We start from the raw sequence: 12,512 nt of genomic DNA, 5'->3' as shown, positions 1-12,512 counted from the left end.
GGGCCCTTGAACGACGTGCCTTGCTACCCTTTTTTCTCAACTGTCGGCTACCGTCACTAGATTTTGTATTGCCTGCAACGCTTGGATCGGACACGGCATTTATTGAGAGAGTGCGCCAATACATATAAACACTCGTTTTGCGGTCGGGGCCTGCATTCCAGTGGAGTGCGCGTGCCGGTAAACACAGTCTCTAATGTTTGCATGGTTAGAAACCGCATAGAGTGAGGGCCCTTGAACGACGTGCCTTGCTACCCTTTTTTCTCAACTGTCGGCTACCGTCACTAGATTTTGTATTGCCTGCAACGCTTGGATCGGACACGGCATTTATTGAGAGAGTGCGCCAATACATATAAACACTCGTTTTGCGGTCGGGGCCTGCATTCCAGTGGAGTGCGCGTGCCGGTAAACACAGTCTCTAATGTTTGCATGGTTAGAAACCGCATAGAGTGAGGGCCCTTGAACGACGTGCCTTGCAACCCTTTTTTCTCAACTGTCGGCTACCGTCACTAGATTTTGTATTGCCTGCAACGCTTGGATCGGACACGGCATTTATTGAGAGAGTGCGCCAATACATATAAACACTCGTTTTGCGGTCGGGGCCTGCATTCCAGTGGAGTGCGCGTGCCGGTAAACACAGTCTCTGATGTTTGCATGGTTAGAAACCGCATAGAGTGAGGGCCCTTGAACGACGTGCCTTGCTACCCTTTTTTCTCAACTGTCGGCTACCGTCACTAGATTTTGTATTGCCTGCAACGCTTGGATCGGACACGGCATTTATTGAGAGAGTGCGCCAATACATATAAACACTCGTTTTGCGGTCGGGGCCTGCATTCCAGTGGAGTGCGGGCGCCGGTAAACACAGTCTCTAATGTTTGCATGGTTAGAAACCGCATAGAGTGAGGGCCCTTGAACAACCTGCCTTGCTACCCTTTTTTTTCATCTGTCGGCTACCGTCACTAGATTTTGTATGGCCTGCAACGCTTGGATCGGACACGGCATTTATTGAGAGAGTGCGCCAATACATATAAACACTCGTTTTGCGGTCGGGGCCTGCATTCCAGTGGAGTGCGCGCGCCGCTAAACACAGTCTCTAATGTTTGCATGGTTAGAAACCGCATAGAGTGAGGGCCCTTGAACAACCTGCCTTGCTACCCTTTTTTTTCATCTGTCGGCTACCGTCACTAGATTTTGTATGGCCTGCAACGCTTGGATCGGACACGGCATTTATTGAGAGAGTGGGCCAATACATATGAACACTCGTCTTGCGGTCGGGGCCTGCACTCGAGTGGAGTGCGCGCGCCGGTAAACACAGTCTCTAATGTTTGCATGGTTCAAAACCGGATAGAGTGAGGGCCCTTGGATGACCGGCCTTCCTACTCTTTTTTTTCCACTGTCGGCTATCGTCACTAGATTTTGTATCGCCTTGGATCGGACACGGCATTTTTTGAAAGAGTGTGCCAATACTCATTGACAGTCGTTTTGCAGTCTTGGCCTGCATTCCAGTGGAGTGCGCGCGCCGGTAAACAGTCTCTAATGTTTGCATGGTTCAAAACCGGATAGAGTGAGGGCCCTTGGATGACCGGCCTTCCTACCCTTTTTTTTCCACTGTCGGCTATCGTCACTAGATTTTGTATCGCCTTGGATCGGACACGGCATTTATTGAAAGAGTGCGCCAGTACTTATGAACAGTCGTTTTGCTGTCGGGGCCTGCATCACAGTGGAGTGCGCGCGCCGGTAAACAGTCTCTAATGTTTGCATGGTTCAAAACCGGATAGAGTGAGGGCCCTTGGATGACCTGCTTGCTGCCCTTTTTTTCTCAACTGTCGGCTACCGTCACTAGATTTTGTATTGCCTGCAACGCTTGGATCGGACACGGCATTTATTGAGAGAGTGCGCCAATACATATAAACACTCGTTCTGCGGTCGGGGCCTACCTTCCAGTGGAGTGCGCGCGCTGGTAAACACAGTCTCTAATGTTTGCATGGTTCAAAACCGGATAGAGTGAGGGCCCTTGGATGACCGGCCTTCCTACCCTTTTTTTTCCACTGTCGGCTATCGTCACTAGATTTTGTATCGCCTTGGATCGGACACGGCATTTTTTGAAAGAGTGCGCCAATACTCATTGACAGTCGTTTTGCTGTCGGGGCCTGCATTCCAGTGGAGTGCGCGCGCCGGTAAACAGTCTCTAATGTTTGCATGGTTCAAAACCGGATAGAGTGAGGGCCCTTGGATGACCGGCCTTCCTACCCTTTTTTTTCCACTGTCGGCTATCGTCACTAGATTTTGTATCGCCTTGGATCGGACACGGCATTTATTGAAAGAGTGCGCCAGTACTTATGAACAGTCGTTTTGCTGTCGGGGCCTGCATTCCAGTGGAGTGCGCGCGCCGGTAAACAGTCTCTAATGTTTGCATGGTTCAAAACCGGATAGAGTGAGGGCCCTTGGATGACCGGCCTTCCTACCTTTTTTTTCCACTGTCGGCTATCGTCACTTGATTTTGTATCGCCTTGGATCGGACACGGCATTTATTGAAAGAGTACGCCAATACATATGAACAGTCGTTTTGCTGTCGGGGCCTGCAGTCCAGTGGAGTGCGCGCGCCGGTAAACCCAGTCTCTAATGTTTGCATGGTTAGAAACCGCATAGAGTGAGGGCCCTTGAACGACGTGCCTTGCTACCCTTTTTTCTCAACTGTCGGCTACCGTCACTAGATTTTGTATTGCCTGCAAGGCTTGGATCGGACACGGCATTTATTGAGAGAGTGCGCCAATACATATAAACACTCGTTTTGCGGTCGGGGCCTACCTTCCAGTGGAGTGCGCGCGCCGGTAAACACAGTCTCTAATGTTTGCATGGTTAGAAACCGCATAGAGTGAGGGCCCTTGAACGACGTGCCTTGCTACCCTTTTTTCTCAACTGTCGGCTACCGTCACTAGATTTTGTATTGCCTGCAACGCTTGGATCGGACACGGCATTTATTGAGAGAGTGCGCCAATACATATAAACACTGGTTTTGCGGTCGGGGCCTGCATTCCAGTGGAGTGCGCGCGCCGGTAAACACAGTCTCTAATGTTTGCATGGTTCAAAACCGGATAGAGTGAGGGCCCTTGGATGACCGGCCTTCCTACCCTTTTTTTTCCACTGTCGGCTATCGTCACTAGATTTTGTATCGCCTTGGATCGGACACGGCATTTTTTGAAAGAGTGCGCCAATACTCATTGACAGTCGTTTTGCTGTCGGGGCCTGCATTCCAGTGGAGTGCGCGCGCCGGTAAACAGTCTCTAATGTTTGCATGGTTCAAAACCGGATAGAGTGAGGGCCCTTGGATGATCGGCCTTCCTACCCTTTTTTTCCACTGTCGGCTATCGTCACTAGATTTTGTATCGCCTTGGATCGGACACGGCATTTATTGAAAGAGTGCGCCAGTACTTATGAACAGTCGTTTTGCTGTCGGGGCCTGCATTCCAGTGGAGTGCGCGCGCCGGTAAACAGTCTCTAATGTTTGCATGGTTCAAAACCGGATAGAGTGAGGGCCCTTGGATGACCGGCCTTCCTACCCTTTTTTTTCCACTGTCGGCTATCGTCACTTGATTTTGTATCGCCTTGGATCGGACACGGCATTTATTGAAAGAGTGCGCCAATACTTATGAACAGTCGTTTTGCTGTCGGGGCCTGCAGTCCAGTGGAGTGCGCGCGCCGGTAAACGCAGCCTCTAATGTTTGCATGGTTAGAAACCGGATAGAGTGAGGGCCCTTGGATGACCTGCCTGGCTACCCTTTTTTTCTCAACGGTCGGCTATCGTCACTACTTTTTTATCGCTTGCAACACTTGGATCGGACACGACATTTATTGAGAAAGTGCGCCAATACTTATGAACAGTCGTTTTGCATCGTGCCTTTTCTGCGCCCTTATTCATCCGGCACAAACACGTACTGAGACTCAAAACACCTTCAAAAGGTTATACATGACTTCATTGGAGACATGGCCAAACTTGCCGATGCGCTCCGCGACAAATATTTGAGCATACACCCGGATCCCCGTGTCAAGGCGTACTCGTATGCAGGTTCCGAGAACGCGGAAGACAGGTGACGGTAAAGCTTATTGCCAACCTCCCAGATCCCGCCTAAGAAACTCTCCTCCATTACTTCAACACTACCTTGATTGGAGGAGCACCACTCCCCATAGATTGAAAAGGGCACTAGTAACTTTCATTCCCAAGCCAGGTAAAGCCATTAACACCGACAACCTCAAGCCCATCTCCCTCACTTCGTGTGTGGGGAGGCTGATGGAGGCCATGGTCCGCGACAGATTGTCGGCTTTCCTGGAACAGCAAAACTTTTTCGCAGACCCCATGTACGCTTTCCCCCCACACCGGTCCGCACAATATGTCCTGCTACAATTTCACAGGGAGATTCTCGACCACGTCGAGCACCCCAGCAATGATAAAGTAGTCGTCGCACTTCACCTGCGGGGGCTTTCGACAATTTGACCCACGAGATCATCCTATCCCACTTGTCGGAAACAGACTGTGGGTGCAATACTTTCAATTCTATAAAAAAATTTCTTACAGATCGCCAACCCTATATTCGGCTACAGGACACACTACATGACCCATTTCAACTTGGTGCACAAGGGAGTCTACAGGGAGCTGTGCTCTCGTCATTACTATTTAATCTGGCCATCATGAAGCTCCTCACCCAGTTGGCAGAGGTCGCCAGTGCGCAGCACGCTCTGTATGCAGTCGACATCACCCTCTGGGTAACGCAACATTCGGTTGGAGACATGGAGACCAACCCCCAACAAGCGGCAGCTATTGTGGACGAATACGCTCGTCGCTGCGGTCTTGAATGCTCCCCGAGGAAATCAGAATTTGTGCATATACACCCCAACTCAAAGTGCACAACTAAAATTGCATTTCCCTACTTAGCGGACCGATACCCGAACACGAGGAAATCCGGGTGTTGGGGCTTTTCATTCATCATAGGCGCAAGACAGACACTACCCGAAGCAAGCTACGTAAGATGAGGGACGAGGTGGGTGGGATGCTCCACCGGGTATCGACTAAAAGGGGGGGGGACTAAGATGCAAAGATGCCCTGTGGCTGGCCAATGCATTCCTAACCAGCCGGATGTTATATACGACTCCCTACCTCCACCTTCAGAAATGGGATGAGAAGGCCTTAGAAGAAGTTCTCCGCAAGATTTATGATTTATAAGAGAGCGCTCGACATCTAACAAGCGTCTCATCGGTCTGGGGTTGACCGACACCTTTGGGAAGTTACGAGAAGCTCATCTTAACAATTAATACTTGCGCCTGAGCAAAACACCTTTGGGGAGCCGCCTTCTGACCCGCTTACGCATATCCTGCGCAACACAGCCAGAAGAAGGGGTTCGCTTTCCTGAAGCCTGGCGCTTCGCAATCCAGGTGCGCCCCCTTTTGAAGAACATGACTGCAGACACCGATGATGGTCGCCGTCTCGCGCGGGCGGAGGCTACTTCTTCCCAATATGACCATAAGTCAGGTGTATTCTATGTGGATGTGGCTGGCCGACATCAGGGGGTAGGTACAAGGCGGCCGTCTTCCACCAAAACGCTACAGTTCAGGGCCTTACTTTCCGTGAACCAAAAATTACATTTGCGGAAGAGATCGCCATTGCACTGGACGCCGCAGATCCAGAGTTCCGAGTCATTATCACGGACTCCAGGGGCACCTGCAGCAATTCTGACCAAGGGTATATTCCAGACCGTGCTTTCAAAATCCTCCACGCATGCGAGAACACAGGGTTTCCGACCCATCGTACCATCGTGTGGGCTTCGGCTCATGCGGGTTTGGAGGGGAACGAGGTAGCCGACGCTGCCGCCCGCACACTTACTCACCGGGCATCGTCCCGTCCGCAGCCACTTCCGGAATTCAATTTCAATCCGGCCACCACCTTTCGAGAGATCACTTCTCTTTATCAATTCTTTCATGGCCTCTACCCCCCTCCCTGTAAGGCCTCATTAGGGGGAGGAGCGCTGGCTTCTCCGCCTCTATACCAATACTGTGCTGCGCCCGCCAGTACTTAAGCACTTCAATTCTTCTTTCTGGGGCGCGTGCCCGCACTGTGAGGAGGAGTTTTCTGACACCTGCCGCATGGTGTGGGCAAGCCCTTCCAATTCTGTAACCCACCCACCTCCACCCCACTCGAGAGGACCGGGAAGCGGCCCTGCGCGGCTGCTCCGAAATCCAAGCCTAACAGGCAGGGGTAGCTAGAGCCCGGGCCGCTGCGGAAGCTACAGGGATCCCGGACTAGGGGTCCCTCCTAGTGTTTTTAAGGGGCTGGCAATTCCGGCTCGTCCCCTCGACCCCTCAATGTAAATAGAAATAAAAGTTTTCCTCCTCCTCCTCATCCTCCCCGAACCGCTTGACGCGTAATCACTTGGCGGATTCGGAGCTCGGCGTCTCACTCACTTGACTGCAACGAGACGTCTGGAGAATGAGCGGCGGTGTAGCTGCCACCTGCCGACTGTGTGACGTCACGATTGCTATGTAGAGCTGCGCCCGCCACTGGCGCGCCGGTTCCTCAGGAGGGAAGGAGGTTGCGCTTTTACTCTCTCCTTTCCAAGCTCCCACTCCATTGCTTTCGCAGCTTAAAGAGTGTCCACTGCTGGTTAGAAGGGACAAAGGCGGTGGCAAAGGCGACGGCGGCACTGCGAAAAGTAGAAATGGGCGCCTAGGAGCTGCGCTCTGAACCACACGTGTGTGCATGAAATACGCGGGCTGTATGACGAAAAATTGCGGGAAACCCCATTAGGGACTTCTCGTGCAGCATCCTGAGAAAGCCAAGGCTGCTTTGTGTGGAAGCAGCTAGTATTTTGCCGCATGGAGCCTTCGTAAGTAAAGCGCAGATTACTCTGGGTTTCAGAGTGCAGAAACGTCATGCGCCATTAGCGAGTTGCCTGGCAACACCTATCGACAATTCCATCTACATTAGTTGTACTCGGGAAGAGTCGATATTTCTATTTAGCCTGCCTGCATACCTACATCAGATGTAAAAGTGCTAAGCGTGTCCAAATAACAAGACATAGCACGTTCCACACTTGTGAAGAGATGCTCTTTGAAGGTCACAATAGCAAAACCCGCTTCTTTATCTGAGATTCTCCGTGCTTCTTTTGCGTGGATCGCATTGCATTCATTCAGGTGTGCTAGGGTCGCCGCGGAGAAGGCTGCCAGCATAAGGTTTCTTGCTTGTGTTAATGCACTTCATTTAGACCAGCACTACAAGCGCTTTCGTCTCCAAGCAACATGGTGTGCATGGACTTTACGATTGGTTGATGAACATAGTGGGCAACCGGCGACTTCACCAGAGCCTGGAAAAAGTTTGTTATTGTCGCGTTCATTGCAGCAGCTTTATTAATGTCCGCTAGCAGCAGTCTGTAGCGACACATCGATGAATACAAAGAAAATTCTTGCTTTTCATGCGGGGATTCTTTCCGCGGCGTCTTCGTGAAAGGATCGCCCATTCATAACACAACTTGTCCAAGCGCCATCACGCGCGGCCCCGCCCTTCACTCTATCAAGAAGAGATACTAATCACAAATCACCCAGAACATTTCTATCGGTGAAAAAGAAAAGGTAAACTCAACGAAGCTGGCAGCTTGGGGTTTTCCTTAAAGGACGACGCTTCGGGCTAGCGAAGACATACAGCGCTCGAGAGAACAAAATTAAAAAAAAAACACCGGCAGAAACGTCACGCGAGTAGCCCGTCTTTGCGCAAATTGCTTTTAAAGCTTTAAGCTTTCCTCTCACCACCGCCTTCCCTGCTTTCCCTGGGTCCGGTTGAAACAAAAGCTGCTCATCCCTTTTTTTTCAGCCGGCCATTGTTCCTTCCCGGAGAGCTCCTCTGTGTCTTTCTTGTCCCTCCCAGCCCCTTCTACGAAATGTCGCGGATGTGCTTACTTTACAACCCACTACCGAACATTTTAAGCCGCCCACCCCACCACACTTACCCGCGACGCTTCCATGGAGTGGCGAGGAGGCTTCGATTCTACTTGTTCACTGTGGCCGGTCACTGCGTGGTGGTGTCAGGCAGATATGCTCCCAGCCCTTTCCTGCGTTGCTTTGGCAACGGTATTTCTTCTCTCCTGCGGTTGGGCTGAGCGTGACGCGATGCAGGAAGCTGCGAAAACAAGGCACTCGTTCGTCCTCATATAATTTGTGTTATACAGTTTTTTGCGTCTTTCCCCATTCAACTTGATCAGTCTACGATCGAAGATGAAATCACCTTCCTATGCGTACCTTGAGTGCAAGAATGGTGGAACCCTGTCGTCCCTGTCTCAGTGATGAATGACTTCCCTCCGAAACACATGAGTGGTGAACAGTAACATTTACTGACACTTCGACATTGAAGGCCACGGCGGTGAAGGCGGATTTTATGATAGCGCCGTCGTACTGCTAAGACGTAAGTATGCATTTGAAATCACTCTGTCGCCTAAGTACTGCCTCCGTCTCGGTTATATGCTCTGCGTCAACGGAAACTTTCTAACTGTTCAGTGTCTTTTTTAACCAGCCATTTGTAGATTGCACAGCTTAGAGGGACCAAATAGCGCAAAATTTTCTTTCAGTTACATACCGAAATTGCTTGCCTTCATGGTATCATGACTAAAATTAGTTTCATGGATTGTATTCTCTCTTTAGAGAGGCATATGGCGTATACGTGCGAGAGCAATCAGCGATAAGCGCACAGATGGGAACGGCTCAAGGCCCTGAACAAACATCACGCATCGCATCGATGCTGCGGAATGTGCTGCAAATAAAGGAGGATGACCACGAAAGAATTGGAATGATCCGAGCAACCTGTTTACACACCAACCGTGGTACGACGCTGATTCGCAAAACATTATTGATTCAAATACGAAAGGGGTGAGGTGCATCCACGATACTGATCATTCTCAACTCTCAGGGCCAGGCGTCATGACACGCCTGGCTTGTTCGTGCCTTCTCTGTCGTCCTACCTTCTTTTTTGCTCATTATCCCTTTTTGAGTAATGTAACCCATAACTTCCGCTGCGTGAGATTCTCGGTAACTTGTTATCCTCCTTTTACTGTTACTTTCCTTTCCTTATTTCCCCAGAAGCACAAACGGCGCTCTGAAATGCGCGCCGTCGTGGGCCCAGCACGGCGTGCCCATGGGGGCCCGATGTGGCATATGTGCGGGTTTTTGCAATTCGGCATCGCGCGGGACGTACAAAGGCAACCCAGTGGGCTAGCTACATAGGACCAGCAGGGGACCCTATGGTCTGCGTGCATAAAAACTACAGTAAATGAGCATTCCTCGATCCCTCGAGTTATCCATAGCGGCAGTACTAGGCTTGGCAGAGGGGACCTGCCGGGGGGCTTAGGCGGCAGTGCAGCGGGGAGCCATATGGGCTCGCCCAAGCCCGACCCACGTGGGTTCTCCCACGCCAGGCCCACAGGCAAGACACACAGGCCAGACACACAGACCAGCGCTATATTCAGCGCTGGAGTCGGTGTTCTGACCTGTCTGTGTGTTTTTGTGCTGTTGAACCACCATTTGAATCTACACAAAGCCTAATCTGCAGTTCTTGCACAGGCAAAACCATCCACTTTTGCTTCTAAACCGGCTTTCCTTGGGACAATCACTCCTCCGCCCCAGTTCTTCGCCCGATTAGACACACCTCGGTGCGCGCTATCATTTGCTTATCGAACCAAAAACACGAACCCGGAAGGTCCAATGGACCTTCCGGGAAAGGTCCATTGGAGAGTCGCAGGTATTAAGCGACAGAATAAGCAGCTTGTTCAAGTGAAATCCTGGCGCCGCCCGTAGTCAGTCAGAAAAAATCCCACAATGCCTGTAAACAGAAAATATAAAAAGAAAATAGCGGGCGTTTCGGTTCCAACCCAGCCCCACTCCGTCAGGTGAGAACGCCACGCGTATGCCATGAAAGGTCGTTGTTTCAGGCGTGCTTTCGGGACACCCATTGAATGTGTGGTCGGGTGTATCACTTTGTAACCTGTGTTTGGGATGTGTTCTGGTCTGACAGTATTAAACATAGCAAACCAATATTAATGTGCTAATTACGAGTCAAAAATTGGACGGAATGAAACGAGGTGTTATGGTGCCTCACTCTACTGAAACAAATGCTGTGTATGTGTAGAAGTGGCGTAGTACGCCGTGCACTGTAAGCTAGATAGGGATTGATGGTAGGTAGTTAATAATTGGGATTGTAATCGACGATCGTAACCGGTAATGTGATTGTGCGTTGGTAATCACTAAGAAATAAGAAAAAAAAGAGAGGAAAACGACAAAACGAGCTACCGAGAATCTTACGCAGTGGAAGTTCTATGTCACTTTACTTAAAAGGAGATAATGAGCGAAAAAGAAGGCAGGACGAAAAAAAAAAAGCATGGACAAGCCCAGCGTCTCACGATGCTTGGACCTAAGCGCTTCGCAATGCTCAATATCTTGAATGCACCGCACAGGTTTCGTATTTGAAGCAATAATGTTTTGCAAATCTTTGTCATTATATTTTTGGTGTGTAAACAGGTTCCTTAGACAATTTCAATGTGCGCGTGGTCATCCTCCTTTATTTACGGCACATTCCGCAGCATCAATGCGTTTGTGTTCTATAAAGGAAGAACACAAAGCTTGAAGCTAATTTTAGTCAAGTTACCATGAAGAACAAGCAATTTCGGTATTTAACTGAGCAAGCATTTTGGGGTATTTTGTTCCTCTACGCTGTGTAGATTAGAAATTCGTGGTTAAAAGGACACTCAACAGTTAGAAAGCATCTGTTGACGCCGAGCATATAAGCGGGACGGCGGTCGTACTTAGACAACAGAGTGATTTCAAATGCGTACTTACGTCTTAGCAGCATGACGTCGCCGTCATAAAATCCGCCTTCACTGCCATGGCCTTCGGCGCTCAAACGTCAGTAAATGTTACTGTTCATTACTCACGTCTTTCAGTGCGAAGCCAAGCTCGACGAAGTGCGAAGCTCGACGTACGTATGGAATGCGATGTCATCTTCGATCGTGGATTGATAAAAGCAAAACGAGGAGAGGCACGAAAAACTGTATAACACAAATTCAGCGAAGACTACCGAGTGTCAGCCTGTTTTCGCCGCTCCCTTCACCGTCTCACAGTCAACCCAACCGCAGGAGAGAAGGAGAACCTGTCCCAAAGCAAGGCAGGAAAGGCCGGGGAGCTCTTCTCAATGACTCTACCGCGCAGTGACCACGCACAGTGAACAAGCAGAATCGGACCCTCCTCGCCACTTCATGGAAGTGTCGCCGGGTAGTGTGCTCGACTGGGTGGCTTAAAAAGTTTGGTAGTGTCGCGAATCGGGTGGACGCGTCCCCGACTGCTGGAGGGGAACGCTTTCGCGTGCAGGTTCGGAGAAAGGAACAAAGAAATCAAACGGAACAAAACTAAGCCGTGTTTATATTTTAAAGGAAAGGAGCCAATAAAAGAAGCGAAACACTAAGGAAAACACACACTAGGCACGTGTAAAACACAACAGATAAAAAGGAGAGAGTTCACCAGCTACAAAGCGTCCCAGGTGGTGCGGGAATGCATTGCAGGTAGCACAGACGCGCGTTGGCGAATTGCGATGCGTCCGCATGAACATAAGTAGCGACCGCAATGTTCTCAACACCACCTTCACAGCTCTACAAGCGAAGCAACCAACCGAACTGTCAACCGTAATATCTGGGACGCCTTTAGAGACGTGTGCGCAAAACTCCCTTCAACCCCCTTAGACGACCTGGTCACATGGACGAACTCACTGCTGCAAGACACCGCCAATGCAGCCTCTACAACTACCCAGGATGAGGATAGCTCCACTCCCAATGTAAACCAGACACACATGTAAGAGGCCCAGCGCATCTTCATGATCGCTGGATCTGCCAAAAACGCAATGGCCCCCAAGCGCTGTCTCGTTCGCCTCGTAGAGGGGATCGAGAGCCATACTGCAAGAAAAATACATTAATACTTCCGCTGAAATTGCCATCCGTTCAGGATACACGGCCGGCCGTAACCCCAACATGGACGACGACATGCCAACATCTCAGCAGCAGAAATCCGCGCTGCCCTCAACCAAGACTGCGGCCGCCGTCGGCGACCACATAAGCAACAAGACGCTCCGTAAACTCGGTGATCAGTCCGTCGAAGCACTCACGGACTTCTACCAACACTGGCATGAGGGTCGCATTGGAGACAGCTGAGAGCATGGCAAAGTGATTTTCATACCTAGGCCAGGCAAACGGCTGGAGCTGGGCAAGCTCCGGCACATCTCTCTCACGTCCTGCCTGGGAAGGATCCTGGAAACAAGTTATGCTCAATAGAGAGCAAACTCATGTAGACCAATAGGTCCTTTTCCCCCGACTATGACTGGCTTCAGGACCAGCCTCTGCACAGAAGACAATGTGTGGCAAATCCCACATGATATCCTCGATCCGAGCCCCATCCGAGCTGCATGAACCATCCTAGGCCTAGATGTTAGAACAAGACTT

Source organism: Amblyomma mixtum, chromosome 6 (assembly GCF_055824585.1).
Source record: "Amblyomma mixtum isolate Tamu chromosome 6, ASM5582458v1, whole genome shotgun sequence".
NCBI lineage: Eukaryota > Metazoa > Arthropoda > Arachnida > Ixodida > Ixodidae > Amblyomma > Amblyomma mixtum.
Note: the sequence above shows the minus strand (reverse complement) of the source record.